Consider the following 21198-nt stretch of genomic DNA (forward strand, 5'->3'; position numbering starts at 1 on the left):
ATAAAGACTGAGTTTTCATTTTTCTTCTGTTTACTCTTCTCTAAATTAAATACAAAATACTTTGTTATTTAGGACATTTCTGACTTTATAGCCAAAGTTTTGAAATGAAGACAGTAATAATTTTATAAAATGAATTAGACACATATCAACCCTAGGGGGTATCTTCAAGGCAGTCTCCTCCTTTGAAAAGCTTTAAACAGGAAAGCTTTTAAAGAATGACCCTGTGCTTCTGGGAATAACCTAATTATTACCACAGGAAGGGATTTCATATCTATGCCATACAAGAGCACCACATTTCCATATTTAAAGAAGTCTTTATTGCCAGGTTCTTTTTTTTAAAGACACCAAATAGACCAAGGAGTTACTAAAAATGGAAGGGGATAGTGAGAAAACAAGTCATACTATGAACAGGACTTCACCTTATGAATTGCCTCTCTAGCAAAATCAACTGTAGAAAGGAAAGACACTGTCTGTTAAATGGAAGGTAATAAATGGAATTCTTAAGTGGACACAAATACCTCTTGACATTCTGTAACCCAGCAGAGTACAGATGAGACATGCCCTCTGTAGATACACTGTGCAACTACCAGTGTGGCTCCCTGAGTGCCTGTTTCCTGTGTCTGCCTCTAAGCACCAAAAGCAAAGATTCCAGGCTGAAGTAAATATGTTGTTTTATCTGTTAATGAGAACAGGGAGCTCAAATTAGGGAAAGGTACAAAAAAGACCCTTTGAATTTCCTGATTAATCCCTATAGGTACATGAAAACACATTTAAATAAACAGAATTATTTCCATTTATAATACAAGAAAGCAAGTTAATTGAGATTATTACATAGGTAATTGATGAAGATTTGATTAGCCAATGCATGTAATGTGCCTAACATGGAGTAAACAAACAATAACTACTGCCTATACCTTAACACATGTGGAAATATGCAGTATTTATTATTTGAGCAAAGACCTCCAGCAGGCTTAAATACTTTGGACGAAAAGCTAATTCAAATACTGAACTCAGGTTCCAGTGAACTAAATTTTATAAAAGCACTATTTATGGGTTTGTGCATGTATCTTTCTAAAGTTATCCTGTCTCAACATCTTAAATAGCAGAAAAAGCCACAGCAGCACCTCCCTTTAAAAATCCTTACTCATTCATGGCTATTCTTACCTTTCTCCTTCCCTACCAAAGAGAGGGGCACACCTTGAGTAAAAATGGAGCTCATCTGAGCTTGGCTGCTAGAGGGCAGCTGGGGAGTGATCCCTGGAGAAGGACAAGACAGGAAGTGAATCTCCCCTGGTTACTGCCTCAACTGTTGAATGACAAGCAGATGGTGGGCAAAGGTATTCAGAGTCATGTTAATACGTAATGGAATAGAAAGACAATGGTACAAAAGTCAGGAGTTAACTTGTGTTTGATGCTCCATCATCGCTTGTTTACCTACCAGCACTTTGAGAAGGATTAGTTTATCAATAAGACCTTGTTTGGAGTAGGAGTGAGGGAGTGATTTGTTCTGATCTCAGGAAAGAAAAGTGAGCAGGGTCTGCATAGCTCTGAGTAGCTCAAAAGCCTATGTGTGAGCACCATTGCTAGGGATGGCTCAAGGGTAAAGGCCACGTCAGGGGCATGACCCAGTGGACACCCAAAGGGTAGGTAAGGAATATGAGCTAGCCTCCTTCACAGATTAGCCTGGACCCAAGCCCAGCCTACTTTGACAGTCTTTTATTCCATTCATAAAGGAGGTCTTAGGCAGGAAGACTAAGACTCTCCTCTAGCAGCCTCCTTTGCTTAAGCAAAGGAAAAAGAAAAAAAAAAAAAAGGAATGTCATAAAAAGGGGAACATCACTTTGGTGAGCTCTGCTATTTTCTTTTCTTTCCTTTTTTTCTTTCTTTCTTTCTTTTTTTTTTTTTTAAGAGACAGGGTCTTGCTGTGTCGCCCAGGATGGGGTACAGAGGTGCAATCATAGCTCACTACAGCCTCGAACTCCTAGGATCAAGCAATCTTCCTGCCTCAGTCTCCTGAGTAACTAGGACCACAAGTCCTAGTTGCTTGGCTAATTTTTTATTTTTCTGTAGAGACGGAGTCTTGTGATGTTGCCCAGGCTGGTCTTGAACTTCTGGCCTCTGGCAATCTCCCATCATGGCCTCCCAGAGCAATGGGACTACAGGCATGGACTAGCTCCACCATACCTAGACTAACTCTGTTACTCTTGATGTGAGGCCATAAACTGAACCGAGCAAACTCAAGACCCTTGGTTGCTTGGACACAAGTAGCTATTAATAACATCTAGAAACAAGCTCAGTCTTCTGAGTTAGGAAAACCTGGGCTACACTGGTCACCAGCAGCCAAAGCCTGGGCAAGATGCCGCATATCCCTGGGACCCCTGTCTTCGCTGTTTAACAACATGAAATCATGCCTATTTCATAGGATGCTAGAAAGATTAATTGAGATGTTTCTAAAGGTCCTAAAACTGCACGTTTCACTCAGTAGGCTTTCAATAAACAGTACCTATCTTAAGTCTGCATTAGTATTGGAGGGTATTAAACACAGCAGCATTTCCAAGGTCTAAGTAAGAAGCCTGTGAGGATAATGGAAGCAAACTGAATTAAGAGCTGGGTAGAATAACAGAATGCGAGGTCAAGTTGGAATCTTAGAAACCATCTAAACTACCCTCTTTGCTTAAAGGTGAAAGAATAGTCATGTGTTGCAGCAGAAGGAAAACCAAGAAAAGATGTCCCTTTAATTTTACTTTTGTAAAATTAAGGCCACTGACCACGAAATAAGTACTACGTTTCAAAGACCATGGGAAAGCTATTTATCTCTTTTAGGTCTCACCTAAACCAGCATGGACCTTCAACTGCTAGACAATCTCAGCAAACACACACACTGGAGACTTACTGAGTGACTCAGTGTTGGCTACAATTGTCTATTTAGCTGGAAGGAAAGAGGGAGGGAAGGATAGATGGAGGAATGTTCTTCCCAGAGGACAGCAAGAATTATTCAAGGTGGCCACCAAGTCTAGAAACCAGGCAAATCTTTTAACAAATGGTTTATTGATATTATGTTATAATGAATGACAAAATATTCATATCTAATTCTAGAATTTATGGCCACCCCATAGGATGAATCTTTGGAACAGAAAAAAAATAATAAAGATTTTGTTTTCCTGTAATTGTAAAGCTGTTATACTCAGTCCAGGTACAGCTAGTACAACATTCTGCTTAACCCCACAGGCTCCGTTCCCTTTACCACCTATTTATTTTATTTTATTTTTCTTTGAGAGGGAGTCTCACTCTGTCACCCAGGCTGGAGTGCAGTAGCACGGTCTGGGCTTACAAGCTCCACCTCCCGGGTTCACGCCATTCTCCTGCCTCAGCCTCCCGTGTAGCTGGGACTACAGGCGCCCGCCACCACACCTGGCTAATTTTTTTTTTTTTTTTTTTTTTTTAAGTAGAGACGGGGTTTTACCGTGTTAGCCAGGATGGTCTCAATCTCCTGACCTCGTGATCTGCCCGCCTTGGCCTCCCAAAGGGCTGGGATTACAGGCGTGAGCCACCATGCCCGGCCTTTACCACCCATTTATAATATATTTGAGTCACTCATAGGAGTGAAACACTGTCAGCATTAATAGTTAGCAGCACTTTCAAAATACATTGTATTGTCCTGAATAGAAACCTTAACTATTCAATTAGTCCAGTAATTCCAAATGATCTTATTACTTCTATACATAAGATGTGATCTTACAACATTTATGTAGCTAAATACTTACAGTTCCCATGGTTTTTGAGGATTCCCAAAAGACTTTAAGGGGTTCTCAAACGACTTTTAGGGGTTTAATTTTTTTCACAATCAAAGAAAGGAACAGTGTCAATCCATAAGTGTCAGACCAGCAGTTTAGTAAGATACTCTTCATAGCTCAGTTCCCAGTGCATATAGAGATTCAATACAGTCCCCTCACTCTCAGTTCTTAGAAGAATTTGAGAGGGATAAGAACAATAACTACCTGTTTTGTTTAATAGCCTAAAAGTGAAAACAAATGTCAAAAAAATGCAGTCTAAAAAGAAATAGAAGTCAAATTCTTTCATCCCAGGATGTCTGAAAAGGAGAGACTCTATGGAGCATGGATGCAGAAAAGGAGTTATTCCTACTGGAAAAAAAAAAAAAAAAAAAAAAATGAACTGTTGACACAGTCACTCAAGACCAGAGAAACAACCACTGAGAGTAAGTAGCCTCAATTTCATTGTCACCAGGAAGGCACACAGCAGAAAGCGTGGGACAAATCTGGGCTAGAGCCCTTGGCGGACTCAGGCTTCCAGGTGCTGTGGTTCAACAGCCTTTGTGGGAATGGGGAGAACCAGAAGCCATCACCATCACATGTGAAAAAGGATGCCACAGCAACAACACAGCTGTCAAAAATCAGCTGGAGCTGAAGTTACACCCCGTTTGAAATCCACACTGTACTTGTTTTCCCGTCAAGGGCTTGAGACTTGCAGAGACACGTTAAACATGTGTAGGTGACCTTCCTTTCGAAAGGCAGAGGAGGGCCTCTTCTGTAACTCTTTCTACTCATTTGTTTTCCTATCAGTTCACCATTTCAACTAGAAAAGAGGCTGCAAGCTTCCTCAGCTAACTTCTAATTTGGACACAGCACAAATACTACACACACAATTGAATGAATGACCACATCTTCCTGGTTCTTCCATTGGGCAGGGTTAATATGTTTCTTTGGACTGAATAGGTGTGATCATGTTTGAGAAAAGTGTGTAAACTTAAGACCGGATTTGTTAGTCTCTGTCCCAGAAAATTGGTGGAGAACTCCTCGGCTCTTGTATAATTCAATGACTGGCTTTGCCACATCCTTATACTGTCTTAGCCTGGCAGCAACTGCTTCAGGTTTATCATCCTTCTACTGGACTAATGGTTCACGAGCGACGTCATCAATCCCATGTATATGAGGTGGATTGAAGTCCATGTTATATACCCTTCTGCCAGGAGGGTGAATCCAACAGCAGCTGAGACGATGTTTAAGTGTTTCAAATGGAATCTTCAAACTGATTACTAGATCCACGTCACAGATTTTTGTCCAGCGCTTCGGCTTGTCGTAATAGGAAAACCATGGAGGAGCCAGTGCTGGCCACGCCCATTCTCTAACTCAGACATCATTAGGCGTGTAATCACATGGTCTGGAACCAAAAGACTTTTTTTCTATATACTGTTTTGCCATCTCACCAACTTCGGTGTTGGCCTTGATGTTCTCCCGCAAGAAGTGCCCGCTGGAGAGATCCTGGAAGCCAAAGTTCTGGACGATCCTCTGGCACATAGTGCCCGTGCCCGAGCCGGTGGGGGGTGCGGGGGCGCGAGGATGACCGCGCGCAGGAGTTTGGAAGCCACTGCCTTTGCGAGGAGCGTGGCGGCCAAACGCACAGCCCAGACCGCGGCCCCGAAGGGAGCCCCGGAAATTTTGTTTCTAGGTCCCCTACCTCTAGTACCCTCCGCTTGTGCTGTTTTTTGTTTGTTTGTTTGTTTGAGACGGAGTTTTGCTTTTGTGGCCCAGGCCGGAGTGCAGTAGCGCGATCTCGGCTCACTGCAACCTCCGCCTCCTGGGTTCAAGCGATTCTCCTGCTTCAGCCTCCCGAGTAGCTGGGATTATAGGCATGCGCCACCACGCCCAGCTAATTTCTGTATTGTTAGTAGAGACTAGGTTTCACCATGCTGTCCAGGCTGGTCTGGAAATCCTGACCTCAGGTGATCTGCCCGCCTCTGTCTCCCAAAGTGCTAGGATTACAGATGTAAGCCACCGCGCCCGGCCCTAACACTGCATTTTAAACAAGATCCCAGGTGATTCCTATGCACATTAACTCTAGAGAAGCACTCGTCTAGAAATTTCCCAAATCTCCCTAATGAGAAGAATCACCTGGGATGCTTGTTAAGTATTTAGATTATCCAGCATATTTCTTAGCAATTCTGATTCATTAAATCTAGTAATTTGAAAAATTACTCTGGGTTAGTCTCATACAGCAGATCCTTGAAGAACCTCATTCCATTATAATGTTGATGAGAAAAAAAAATTGACACCCAGCTGGGGCCACTGCCTGTGTGGAGTTTGCACGTTCTCCCCATATATGCCTAGGTTTTCTCTGGGCGCTCCAATCTCCTCCCATATCCCAAAAATGTCCACATGAGGTGAAGGGGCATGTCTCTACATGGTCCCGGTCTGAGTGAGTTTGTGTATGAATGTGCCCTGTGATGGGATGGCATCCTGTCCAGGGCTGGTTCCTGCCTTACACCCTGAACTGACAAGATAGGCATTAACCCTGAACTGGAATAAATGGGCTGGAAAATCAAAATAAATAAATACAAATTATTATAAAGTAAAAACTGGTGAGTCTACAATAATCATACAAATATACAACAGTAGATCTGAAAGCGCTCAGCAGACCCACTGTATTTGTGTGTGGTGTGTGTGTGTGTGTGTGTATTTTAACTGCATGGTGGTAAGAGCTATTGCTTACGTTTTTCATTTTGCAAACATTTCTTCCTTAATTTAACCCAGCACTACTATAACCACCTTCACTCATTGATTCACCAAAAATTGGGTAGCCTGGGCCTAGTGGCTCAAAGTGTAATCCTGACACTTTGGGAGGCCAAGGCAGGCAGATCGCTTCAGCCCAGGAGTTTTAGACCAGCCTGGGCAACATGGCAAAACTGGTCTCTACAAAAAAATACAAAAAATTAGCTAGGTGTGGTGGTGTGCACCTGTAGTCCCAGCTACTGGGGAGTCTGGGGTGAGAGGATCACCTGAGCCCAGAGAGGTCGAGGCTGTAGTGAGCCATAATTGCACCACTGCACTTCAGCCTGGGGTACAGAGTGAGACCGCGTCTGAAAAACAACAAACATTGGGTAAATCATTGTCTTGTTTTTATGAATCTTTCTTAAATGTATGCATAACTCACATTTATTTCATTGTTTAATATTAGAAGTATTTTGGTCTTTATTTAGAAGTTTGAATGTATGGCCGGGTGCGGTGGCTCATTCCTGTAATCCCACACTTTGGGAAGCCGAGGCGGGTGGATCACCTGAGGTCAGGAGTTCGAGACCAGCCTGGCCAATACGGTGAAACCCCCATCTCTACTAAAAAATACAAAAAAAAATTAGCTGAGTGTGGTGGCGGGTGCCTGTAATCCTAGCTACTCAGGAGGCTGAGGCAGGAGAATTGCTGGAACCCGGGAGGCGGAGGTTACAGTGAGCCAAGATTGCGCCACTGCACTCCAGCCTGGCGACAAAGTGAGACTCCAATTCAAAAAAAAAAAAAAGAAGCACATGCATATTAGTCTTGTCCACATTCCAGTTCTCAAACCTGTGACTGTTGTATCGGAAAACAGTCTTTGAAGATGTGATCAAGTGAAGGGTCCTGGGGTAGGAAGATTATCCTGGATTATCTGGGCGGTCCCTAATTGCAATCACAAGTGTCCTTATAAGTGGGAGGCAGAGGGCGATTTGACTCCAAACAGAAGAGCAGAAAACAGAGTGCTCTGCCAGCACATTAATTTCAGCCCAGTGAAACTGACTTAGGATTTCTGAACTCCAGAACTGTGACAGAATAAATGTCTCTTGTTTCAAATCTGTGGTGTTTTGTTACAGAAACCTTAGGAATATGGATATGCATATGTTCTGCTTTACAAAATAATGCCACACAATTTACAACCAAAATTGGCAAGTATTCACAATTAATGACATGTTAATGCTCTATATGAAATGATAGTTCAAGTGATGGTTCCAGAATTCCTATAGGGTGTAGGTGTAGGTTAGGAAACTTGTATTGAAGTTGTGTTTTCATAACACTTTAAAAAACTCTTGGGGAGGCCGGGCGCGGTGGCTCACGCCTGTAATCCCAGCACTTTGGGAGGCCGAGGCAGGCGAATCACAAGGTCAGGAGATCGAGACCACGGTGAAACCCCATATCTATTAAAAATACAAAAAATTAGCCAGGCGTGGTGGCGGGCGCCTGTAGTCCCAGCTACTCAGGAGGCTGAGGCAGGAGAATGGTGTGAACCCGGGAGGCGGAGCTTGCAGTGAGCCGAGATTGCATCACTGCACTCCAGCCTGGGTGACAGAGCGAGACTCTGCCTCAAAAAAAAAAAAAAAAAAAAAAAAACTCTTGGGGAAAAAGCATCAAAGTTCTCTATCAGAGAATGTGGGTGGAGAGAGTAGGTCAGCACTGGTTGGCACACAAGTCATTACTTTTCAGGCTTGCTAATTAAACAGCTGGGCATGGTAGCACATGCTAGTAATCCCAGATGCTCTGGAGGCTGAGGCAAGAGAATTGCTTGAACCCAGGAGGCAGAGGTTGCGGTGAGCCGAGATTGTGTCATTACACCCCAGCATGGGCAACAAGAGTGAAACTCCATCTCAAAAAAAAAAAAAAAAGTTTCAAGGTGTTTTTGTGACCAGAAATGATCAGAATTTGACTCTTGTTTGTATCAATTAACCTATGTGAAATTGGTGTTGTTATAAGCTGTTTTGCCTAAAGTCAGTTTCCAAGAACCTACTGATGACGTTAAGTGAGGACTTTGTATTTGAGGAACGCTACTCTCAAAAATAATCAGTCTATAGCTGACAGAGCCTTCCTGTGGCAGCCTCTTCCTCCTTTGCATACAAATTTGTATTTTTCTTACAGTGCTTGTCATACCTGATCTATATTACAGTCATTATATAGCAGACCCCAGTATTCTCCATGTAGGATAAAAAACTCAGAGAAATCAAGAATTATTTTTCAGTTATTTGTGTGCCCAAAAGAATGTAAAACAGGTCTTACCCTTAGTAGGGACTCAAACAATTATTTGATTCAACTGATGACATTGATTAAAAATTAGCTGGGCGTGGTGGCGTGCACCTGTAGTCCCAGCTACTTGAGAGGCTGAGGCAGGATGATTAAAAGGATGTGCTGTTATTTAGTAGCCCAGACAGTTGGGAAATATGAAGCCTGGAAAGATTATGACTTATTTAAAGAAGGAAGAACAAGAAATAAATTATGAACTCTGTGCCAGAAACCCTGTTAAGCTTCTTACATCCATTCTCTTCGATGAATAATAAATTGGAGATGTTAATTAACTTGCTTGCTCAAGATGACCTAGCAAAGTAGTTAGTGGAGCCAGGATTCAAAACCTGATCTATGTGGCCATATCATACCAGGGTACAAGAAATGGGTGGCAGAAATTACTGGGCACAGAATGAATTGTGGAAGCAAGCAAAGCAGGTATCAAGCATTTTTTTTTTAAAGAACAAACAAACAAAAGCATGCCATATGTCAGGTAACCAAGAGCTGGAGGCAGAAGAGTTGAGACCAGAAAGCGACAATCTAGGACAATTTCATGGAAGGAAATCTAACATGCAAAAAAAAAAAAAAAAAATGAGTGTGGTTTTAGGGACCTCAAAAGACCTATCTCTTGGCTAAGAGAAATGTACACATCCTCCCTTATTTGCCTCAACAACCTTCACCCTCCAAAATGAGGTTTGCTGTTGTAGATGGGTCAAATACAAGAGCATGCAGTGAGTCAGGCTTTCTTGAATAGATAAATGTTTTAATCCAACAGGCTATTGAGGTGAAACAGGACCACAGGCTGCTTTTCCTGGTGGGGAGCCCCATCATCTGCTGGTCTCTGCTTCACTAATTGGCCCCTTTCTGCCTTGTGTTTCCAAACAGTGGGTAAGGTAAAGACAGGGCAGTGCCCGGAGAATTCCCAGCCATCTCTCAGTGGTTTTCTTTTTCTCTTTACTGCTTTCTCTTCCATTTGTGGAACTAGTGAAGTTATGCTATAGAGGCCATATTTGTGTTCCTCCAAAATTCAGCTGTTGAAACCCTAATCTGAATTGTGATGGTGTTAGGAGGTAAGACTTTTATTTGGGAGGTGATTAGATCATAAGGATAGAGCCTTCATGAATGGGGTTAGTGTCCTTGTGAAAGACATCCCAGCATCCCCTTGCTCCTTCTGTCATGAGAGGACTTAGCAAGAAGATAGTTATCTATGACCCAGAAAATGGGCTCTCACCAGACACCAAATCCACTGGCACCTTGATCTTGGACTTCCCAGTCTCCAGAACAGTGAGAAATAAATATCTGTTATTTATAAGTCACCCAGTTAATAACCTTTAGTTTTAGCAGCCCAAAGGGACTAAGAGAGGTAAGATGGAGTCCAGTGGCCCCTCCTAAGAAGAGGTGTTCTCATTCATTTAGCAAACAAAGTGGGAATCACTTGCAAAAGTTTTACTCCCAGGCTTTAAGACTCTGCTCGTCTGGAAGTCTTAGTATCCAATAGAGAGATGCTTCCACCTAGAAACTTCTTCCATTGAATTGAAACCTAAAACTGCTCGTTCTGCCATCAAAGCAACAAACATAGGAAGATGTTGCAGTTGACAGCCCTTGGTAGCTATAAAGGCAATGGAAACACAAAATGAGCTTACAGGAAGGAAATAATAAATGCCAGCTGTGTCTAGCTATGGAAATAAGAGCCACTGCCTTCATCTGTACTTAGTTGTTGTTAAAGTTATTATTGTTAGTGCATAAATGTCATGTTTTTCTTCCCCTTTCCCAGATATTGTATATAGGGTGTGTTTTACACATCCAATATACACAAGTGGTTAAATACAAGTGGTTACGTTTTACGAGTCGTAGTGGCAAAATGATGAGAAGTAACAGCCGAGCCAGAGGAAAAATGATCAGTAGTTTATTTTGAACCTGAGATGCAGCTTTTAACCTTGGGATGCCATAGCAGGGCTTGCCTTTGGTTGTAACCCTGTTAGGGGAAACCAGAGTATGTTTGTTATGCATGTAATAGTTGGCTTATGTTAGAAGGGGACCAAGAGTTTTCTTTCATGACCAGGAAACGATAGACTGTTCTGCACAATCATAAAGCCTTTCACAGTACTTGCTAGTTCCACTGTTACGTTACTGCCTATTTAGGGGATGAGGAGGGGCGGGGAGGGAAGCACCCATAAGCTTGGAGAGGAAATGAATTTGGCTACCCTCGTGGCCACAGATGATTAGACCAGTATACCCACTGGCGACTCTCCATAGCCGATGGTAACTGACCAATCAAAAAGATCCTCCCTGCTCAGAGAATTTGAAGTGAAGAGTTAAAAAACAGAAATAAAGACTACATAGACTATGGAAGAGGAGAGGAGAAAGTAGTTAGTACCTAGGCTGCCTCAAACCCCAAATGCTTTCCATTTCCAATCCATATGAATTCCTACAATAAATCCCTTTTTTTTTTTTTTTTTTTTTGAGATGGAGTCTCACTCTGTCGCCCAGGCTGGAGTGCAGTGGCGCAATCTCAGTTCACTGCAACCTCTGCCTCTCAGGTTCAAGCAATTCTCCCTACTTCAGCCTCCCGAGTAGCTGGGATTACAGGTGCCTGCCACCATGCCTGGCTAAATTTTGCATTTTTTAGTAGAGACAGGGTTTCACCTTGTTGGCCAGGCTTGTCTTCAAGTGATCCGCCTGCCTCGGCCTCCCGCAGTGCTGGGATTACAGGCCTGAGCCACCACGCCTGGCCAATCCCTTTGTATTTTCAAGCAATTGTGAATGAGTCTGTATACCTAGCTATGAAAGAGACCTAACATAATGCTGCTAAACACCTAGGTAATTTTTAAATGCGACATCTGATACATATGAAGAAACATACATTTGTAACATATGTACTTTGTAAAGCATAACAAAATAAACACAGAAGGAGCCACCACTCAACATAAAATCTGAAGCATCTCCAACTCTGTTGAAGTTACCTGGGTGCTCCTCTCTAATCCCACACCTCCAGCCTGCTCCATTTTCCACCAACCCAGGGGTGACCACTATTCTGAAATTTGTCTTTTTCATTGCCTTTCATTTAAAAGAAAATTGTGGTTTTGCTTCATATTCATCCCTAGTCAATATTTGACATGTTTTGAGCTTTATAAAAACAGTATCATACCATATACACTAGTAAGTAAGGATTTGCTTTTTCACTCATCATTGTTTCTAATGCTTATTCATGTTGTCTGTTGCTATAGATAAATCATTTTCATTGGTGGATAAATTTCTGGTTATGTGAATATACCACCCTTTACTTATCCATTCACCTATCAATAGGCATCTGGGTGGTTTCCAGGCTATTTTGCATTTTGAGAAATGTACCTATGTACCTATGTAAATTCTTGTACCTGTTTCCTGGTACACTTAGGCAGAGGTATCTCCAGAGCACTTAACAGGAATGGAATAGCTAATGTATTATGGTAGACTGATAATAGGCCCCTCAGATATGTCCACATTCCAGTTCTCAAACCTGTGACTGTTATATGGGAAAAGAGTCGTTGAAGATGTGATCAAGTGAAGGGTCCTGGGATAGGAAGATTATCCTGGATTATCTGGGTGGTCCCTAATTGCAATCACAAGTGTCCTTATAAGTGGGAGGCAGAGGGAGATTTGACTCCAAACAGAAGAGCAGAAAAAAGTGCCCTGCCAGCACATTAATTTCAACCCAGTGAAACTGACTTTGGATTTCTGGAGAGAAATTAATGACACGTCAATGCTCTATATGAAATGATAGTTTGAGTGATGGTTCCAGAATTCCTGTATAGGGTGTAGGTGTAGGTTAGGAAAATTGTATTGAAGCTGTGTTTTCATAACACTTTAAAGAACTCTTGGGGGAAAAACATCAAAGGTCTCTATCAGAGAATGTGGGTGGAGAAAGTAGGTCAGCATTGGTTGGCACACTCACAAGTCATTACTTTTCAGGCTTGCTAATTAAACAGCCAGGTTCTCTGCTTGGTTATATTATTTTCTTGTTGGAGACCTCAAAGAGTCATCTTATTGGCCCCAATTCAGGGAGGAATAATCACTTCTCAGATGCATTAATGGATTTTTAGTATCATTGGCATGCCAAATACTTACTAGAACGATTTCCTTATTTACGAAGGTATTTTTGTTATTAAATCAAGAGCAGATAGGATCATTGCCCTGGCCTCTGCACCTTGCAGAAACAGCACTTGTTTTCATGACAGAACCCCCAACAACAGTTGAACTGGGGTTGAATGGAAGACAAGCCCTTTGTGTCCTTCTCTCCTTGCATATCTGATTTATCCAATACAGTTCATAACTCTCAGTCTTGCCACACTTCCTGCACTACAGGATCATTGCTGCTGCTACTGACAGTGGGAACTCATAAGAGATGAAAGCATGAGAGTTTTTAAAATGTTGCCTTTCCAACTAAAAATCAGGAGAAGAAAGGTATATCAGTGTTCTATTGCTGCTACAACAAATTACCACCAACTTGGTTTTTCAAAAACAATACGAATTGTCTGGGTGTGCTGGCTCATACCTGAAATCCTAACACTCTAGGAGGCCAAGGTAGGAGTATCACTTGAGCCTAGGAGTTCAAGACTAGCCTGGGCAACACAGGGAAACCTCATCTGTACAAACAATAATAAAACAAAAATAGCCAAGCATTGTGGCACATACCTGTGGTTCCAGCTACTTGGGATGCTGAAGCAGGAGAATTGTCTGAGCACAGAAGGTTGAGGCTGCCATAATCTTGCCACTGTACTTCAGCCTGGGTGACAGAGTGAGATCCTGCCCTCCCTGCTGCCTAAAAAAATACAAATTCATTATCTTACAGTTCTGTAAATCAGACATCCCATATGTTTTTCACTGGGCTTAAATCAAGGCGTTGGCAGGATTGCGTTCCTTTTAGGAGGATCTAGGGGAGAATCTGTTTCTTCGCCTTCTCTGACTTCAAAGACTGCCCTCATTCCATGGCTCATTATTCTGTCTTCCATCTTCAAAGCCAGCAATTAGCATTTCTCTAACTATTCTTCCATAGTCACATCTCCCTCCTACCACATTGGGAGAGGTTCTCCAATTTTAAGGATGCGTGTGATTTTGAATAGGACTCACCCAGATATCCCAGCATAATTTCCCCTTCTCAGGGCCCTTAATTTAATCACATCTGCAAAGTCCCTTTCCTTACAAAGTAACATATTCACAGGTTCTAGTAATTAGGACATTAGGACATGGATGTCTTTGGGGGACCATTATTCTGCTTACCACAGGTTTGTTTAAAGAGGGAAATGCAATGACAAATTTGATGCTTACTTAGCTGCTGGTGTTATAGACATATAAGCCATATAAATTTAAACATAATGTTTAGAAAGCCCATTAGAACACTGTAAAGCACAACATATAAATCAATTTTATATACAACTCAAATTACTAATGGAATTATATACTACGTACTTAATATCGATGGAATGTCTTTAATTTTTTTTTCTTTAAGACACAGGATCTTGCTCTGTCACCCAGGCTGGAGATGCAATGGTACTATCATAGCTCACCATAACCTCGAACTCCTAGGCTCAAGTGATCCTACTGCCTCAGCCTCCCAAAGTGCTGAGATTAAGGTGTGAGCCACTAGGCTCTGCTGAAATGTCTAAATATCAATGGAATTATATAGTATGTACTTCTTTCACTCAACATCACTTTTGTGAGATCCACTGATTTGATGCATGTGGCTGTAAATTATTTATTCTCATTGTTGTAGAGTTTTCTATATCTTATGAATACACCACAATTTATTCATCTATTTTTGTTTTTTTGGTTTGTTTTGTTTTTTGAGACAGGGTCTTGCTCTGTCACCCAGGCTGCAGTACAGTGGGACAATGTCAGCTCACTACAACCTCTGCCTCACGATCCTCCCACCTCAGCCTCCCAAGCAGCTGTGACTACAGGTGCACATTAATGCAATTAGCTAATTTTTGTATTTTTTGTAGAGATGAGATTTCTCCATGTTTCCCAGGCTGGTCTCAAACTCCTGGACTCAAGCAATACTCCCACCATGGCCTCCCAAAGTGCTAGGATTACAGGTGTGAACCACTGTGCCCAGCCCCATTCTGTTTTTCATGGACACTTGGATAGTTTCCAAGTTTGGGGCAATTATGCATTGTACTATTATACACATTGTTGTCCATGTCTTTTGGTGAACATATGAACACATTTCTATTGCATTACATTTGGAAGTGGTATTTCTGGGTCATAAAGTGTGGATATGTTCAGCTTTACTGGATATTACCAAACAATTTTCTTTCTTTTTTTTTTTTTTTTTTTTTTTTTTTTTTTTTTTGAGACGGAGTCTTGCTCTGTCACCCAGGCTGGAGTGCAGTGGCCAGATCTCAGCTCACTGCATGCTCTGCCTCCCGGGTTTACGCCCTTCTCCTGCCTCAGCCTCCCAAGTAGCTGGGACTACAGGCGCCCGCCACCTCGCCCGGCTAGTTTTTTGTATTTTTTAGTAGAGACGGGGTTTCACCGTGTTAGCCAGGATAGTCTCGATCTCCTGACCTCTTGATCCGCCTGTCTCGGCCTCCCAAAGTGCTGGGATTACAGGCTTGAGCCACCGCGCCCGGCCATACCAAACAATTTTCTAAAGTGTTTGTACCACTCCTACCAGCAATGTATGAGGATTGCAGTTACTCCATATCGTCAGCAGTACTTTTTCTCTATAGATATTCTGGTGGATATTTAGAGGGATTTAATTATGGCTGTGGTTTGCATTTCCCTAATAACTAATGAAGCTGAGCAACTTTTACTATATTAGCCACTAGGATAGCCTCTTTTATGCAATATCTGTTCAACTGTTTTGTGCATTTTTCTATTTAGTTGTTTGTCTTTTTCTTAGAGGATTTTTCTTTTTTAGAATAAAATACCTAGGAATACAACTTACAAGGGATGTGAAGGACCTCTTCAAGGAGAACTACAAACCACTGCTCAAGGAAATAAGAGAGGACACAAACAAAAGAAAAAACATTCCATGCTCGTGAATAGGAAGAATCAATATCGTGAAAATGGCCATACTGCCTAAAGTAGTTTATGGATTCAATGCTATCCCTATCGAGCTAACACTGACTTTCTCTACAGAATTTTAAAAAGCTACTTTAAATTTTATATGGAACCAAATAAGAGCTCATATAACCAAGATAATCCTAAGCAAAAAGAACAAAGCTGAAGGCATCACCCTACCTGACTTCAAACTATACTACAAGGCTACAGTAACCAAAACAGCACGGTACTGGTACCAAAACAGATATATACACCAATGGAACAGAATAGAGGCCTCAAAAGTAACGCCACACATCTACAACCATCTGATCTTTGATAAAGCTGACAAAAACAAGCAATGGGGAAAGGATTCCCTATTTAGTAAATGGTGTTGGGAAAACTGGCTAGCCATACGCAGAAAACTGAAACTGGGCCCCTTCCTTACACCGTATACAAAAATTAACTCAAGATGGATTAAAGACTTAAACGTAAGACCTAAACCGTAAAAACCCTAGAAGAAAACCTAGGCAATACCATTCAGGACATAGGCATGTGCATAGACTTTATGACTAAAATATGAAAAGCAATGGCAACAAAAGCCAAAATTTACAAATGGGATCTAATTAAACTAAAGAGCTTCTGCACAGCAAAATAAACTATCATCAGAGTGAACAGGCAACCTACAGAATGGGAGAAAATTTTTGCAATCTATCCATCTGACAAAGGGCTAATATCCAGAATCTACAAGGAACTTAAACAAATTTACAACAAAAAAAAACCAACTCTATCAAAAAGTGGCCAAAGGATATGAACAGACACTTTTCAAAAGAAGACATTTATGCAGCTACAAACATATGAAAAAAAAGCTCATCATCACGGGTCATTAGAGAAATGCAAATCAAAACCACAGTGAGATACCATCTCACCCCAGTTAGAATGGTGATCATTAAAAAGTCAGGGAACAACAGATACTGGAGAGGATGTGGAGAAATAGGAACACTTTTACACTGTTGGTGGGAGTGTAAATTATTTCAACCATTGTGGAAGACAGTGTGGCAATTCCTCAAAGATCTAGAAGCAGAAATATCATTCGACCCAGCAATCCCATTACTGGGCATATACCCAAAGGATTATAAATCCTTCTACTATAAAGACACATGCACATGTATGTTTATTGCAGCACTATTCACAACAGCAAAGAGTTGGAACCAACCCAAATGCCTATCAATGATAGACTGGATAAAGAAAATGTAGCATATACACACCATGGAATACTATGCAGTCATAAAGAAGGATGAGTTCACGTCCTTTGCAGGGACGTGGATGAAGCTGGAAACCATCATTCTCAGCAACTAACACAGGAACAGGAAACCAAACATTCCATGTTCTCACTCATAAGTGGGAGTTGAACAATGAGAACACATGGACACAGGGAGGGGAACATCACACACCAGGACCTGTCAGGAGGTGGGGGACTAGAGGAGGGATAGCATTAGAAGAAATACCTAATGTAGATGATGGGTTGATGGGTGCAGCAAACTACCATGGCAGGCACATGTATACTTATGTAGCAAACCCGAACATTCTGCACATGTATCCCACAACTTAAAGTATAATTTAGAAAAAAAAGAAGGGCAGGTGCGGTGGCTCACACCTGTGATCCCAGCACCTTGGGAGGCCGAGGTGGGCAGATCACAAGGTCAGGAGACTGACCATTCTGGCCAACATGGTGAAACCCCATTTCTACTAAAAATAAAAAAATTAGCTGGGCGTGGCTGCACACGCCTGTAATCCCAGCTACTCGGAAGGCTGAGGCAGGAGAATCACTTGAACCCGGGAGGTGGAGGTTGCAGTGAGCCGAGATCGTGCCACTGCACTGCAGCCTGGCGACAGAGCTAGACTCTGTCTCAAAGAACAAAACAAAATAAAACAAAAACAAAAAAAACAAAAAAAGAATACTCAGAGAAATTCCAAATCTTATTTATATCCTATTTATATATAGGATTTGGAACTATATATTTTTTTAAAAACTTCTATTTTCCAATGAGTTGTTGCTAGCATACAGGTATGCTACTGATTTTCTCTATTTAATGTATATTAAATTTTCATTTTTCTGGCCTTTCTAAGTTTTCTAATTATAAAATTTACAGAAGTGGAAAGAAAAAACAATCACATTAAAAAGTGGGCAAAAGACATTTCCCAAAAGAAGACATACAAGTGGTCAATGAACATATGAAAAGAATGCTCAACATCAGTAATTATCAGAGGAAAGAAAATCAAAACCACAGTGAGATACCATCTCACACCAGTCAGAATGGCTACTATTAAAAAGTCAGAAAACAACAGATGCTGGTTAGGCTGCAGAGAAAAGGGAACTCTTATATACCGTTGATGGAAGTGTAAATTAGTTTAGCCACTGTGGAAAGCAGTTTGGAGATTTCTTTTTTTTTTTGAGACGGAGTTTCACTCTTTGTTGCCCAGCCTGGAGTACAGTGGTGCAATCTCGGCTTACTGAAACCTCTGCCTTCTGGGTTCAAGTGAGTCTCCTGTCTCAGCCTCAGTAGCTGGGATTACAGGCACCCGCTACTATGCCTGGCTAATTTTTGCATTTTTAGTAGAGACCGGGTTTCACCATCTTGGCCAGGCTGGTCTTGAACTCCTGACCTCAGGTGATCCACCCGCCTTGGCCTCCCAAAGTGCTGAGATTACAAGCGTGAGCCACCACGCCCTACCAGAGATTTCTTAAAGAAGTTTAAATGAACTACCATTCGATACAGCAATCTAATTACTGGGTATGTAAGAAAAAAAGAAAACAAATTGTTCTACCAAAAAGACATATACACTCGGCCAGGCACGTTGGCTCACACCTGTAATCCCAGCACTTTGGGAGGCTGAGGCAGGTGGATCACCTAAGATTAGGAGTTTGAGACCGGCCTAGCCAATATGGTGAAACCCCACCTCTACTAAAAGTACAAAATTAGCTGGGCGTGGTGGTGGGCGCCTGTAATCCCAGTTACTCGGGAGGCTGAGGTAGGAGAATCACTTGAACCTGGGAAGTGGAGGTTGCAATGAACCAAGATTGCACCATTGCACTCCAGCCTGGGCAACGAGAGTGAAACTCCATCTAAAAAAAAAAAAAAAAAAAAATCCAAAAACAAAAAACAAACAAAAAAGACATATACTCTCATATGCTCATCACAGCACTACTCATGATAGCAAAGACATGGAATCAACCTAGTTGCCCTTCAGCAGTGGGTTGGATAAAGAAAATGTGGCACATATACACCATGGAATACTATGCAACCGTAAAAAGAATGAAATCATGTCCTTTGCAGGAACGTGGATGAAGCTGGAAGCCATTATTCTAAGTGAATTAATGCAGGAACAGAAAACCAATATGGTGAAACCCCATCTCTACTAAAAATACAAAAATTAGGTGGGCATGGTGGCAGGCGCCTGTAATCCCAGTTACTTGGGAGGCTGAGGCGAGATCATCGCTTGAACTGGGGAGGCGGAGGTTGCTGTGGCTGAGAACGCGCCATTGCACTCGAGCCTGGGCAACAAGAGCGAAACTCCATCTCAGAATAAATAAATAAATAAAAATAAAATAAAACAAAAACAACAAAAAGAGACTTACTCTATGATCTATTTTTCTTTTTTTTTTTCTTTTTTTTTTGAGACGGAGTCTCCCCCTGCAACATGGGATATGATACTCCCAAGACGGGTGGGCAGCTGCAGCGAGATGCAGCTCCCAGGCAGCCATGAGACCAGGAGGATAAACAACCCAAACTCTACAGCGTACTTTGTGGATGCTCAAGTGCCTATTTTCCAGCCTCATCAGAAGAGAGATAAATTGATGACCCTGCCACTGCAGCATCTTCATCACGCAGCAATTCATTTTAGTTCAATGCTTTAAACATTCTTCAGGCTCCATATGCTTTCATCATGTACGTTAATGGTGAGTGCCCATGTACAACCATTCTGTTTTTTGAGCTCAGTATTCAATAAATTACATGAGATATTTAACACTTTATTAAAAAGTAGGCTTTGTGTTAGATGAGTTTGCCTACAGGCTCATATAAGTGTTCTGAGCACGTTTAAGGTAGCCCAGGCTAAGCTATGATGTTCAGTGGGTCAAATGTATTAAATACATTTTCCACATAGGATATTTTCAATTTATGATTTATTGCAACATAAACCCATCATAAATCAAGGAGCATCTGTACTGAGGAAAAGATAGGGCTGAAGAAATGGGGCTCTGAGCCCTGATCTGGCTTGAAGCAAAGCAGATTTTTCCTTAGTGTTTTACATATTAGGTTTCTATATACAACTTTATTTGAATAAAGGGTTCCACTTTTTCATTTTTTACAATCCCGAATTCTGGGCAATGCCTTACATAGAGCAAATTTATAAAAACTTCCATGGGCTGGGCGCAGTGGCTCACACCTGTAATCCTAGCACTTTGGGGGACCGAGGTGGGCGCATCACCTGAGGTCAGGAGATCGAGACCAGCCTGACCAACATGGCGAAACCCCATCTCTACTAAAAATACAAAATTAGCTGGGCATGGTGACACATGCCTGTAATCCCAGCTACTTGGGAGGCTGAGGCAGGAGAATCACTTGAACCCGAGAGGCAGAGGTTGCAGTGAGCCAAGATCGTGCCATTGCACTCCTACCTGGGCCACAAAGCAAAACTCTATCTCAAAAACAAAAACAAACAAAAAACAACCTCCCAAAATTGTAGGGTCTAATATGTTTGATGTTTCTAGGAACCAGATTTTGTTGTTGTTGTTGTTGTTGTTTATGAGACAGGGTCTCACTCTGTCATCCAGGCTGGAGTGCGATGGCATAATCATGGCTCACTGCAGCCTCAACTTCCTGGGCTTAAGCAATCCTCCTGTGTCAGCTTCCCAAATAGCTGGGACTACAGGCACGTGCCACCACACCAGGCTAATTTTTTAAAAATTATTTTTATTAACACAGGGTTTTGCTATGTTACCCAGGCTTGTTATGAACTCCTGGACTCAAGTGATCCTCCCGTCTCAGCCTCCTAAAGTGCTAGGATTACAGGCTGAGCCATTGCACCTAGACAGAAGCAGATTCTTCTTTTCTTTTCTTTTCTTTCCTTTTCTTTTCTTTGAGATGTAGTCTCACTCTGTTGCCTAGGCTGAGGTGCAGTGGCACGATCTCAACTCACTGCAACCTCTGCCTCTCATGCTCAAGTGATTCTCAAGCCTCAGCCTCCTGAGTAGCTGGGATTACAGGTGCGTGCCACCACACCCAGCTAATTTTTATTTTTTTGTTTTTGAGATGGAATTTCGCTCTTGTTGCCCAGGCTGGAGTGCAATGGCATGATCTTG

At 41.9% G+C, this 21198-nt stretch overlaps 1 pseudogene; it reads right to left on the minus strand.

Moving 5' to 3' along the window:
• Window positions 1-4707: 4707 nt before the first annotated feature.
• LOC117066058 overlaps window positions 4708-21198 on the minus strand; it is an 82153-nt pseudogene continuing 65662 nt past the window's right edge.

Source organism: Trachypithecus francoisi, unplaced genomic scaffold (assembly GCF_009764315.1).
Source record: "Trachypithecus francoisi isolate TF-2019V2 unplaced genomic scaffold, Tfra_2.0 Lachesis_group2, whole genome shotgun sequence".
NCBI classification, from domain to species: domain Eukaryota; kingdom Metazoa; phylum Chordata; class Mammalia; order Primates; family Cercopithecidae; genus Trachypithecus; species Trachypithecus francoisi.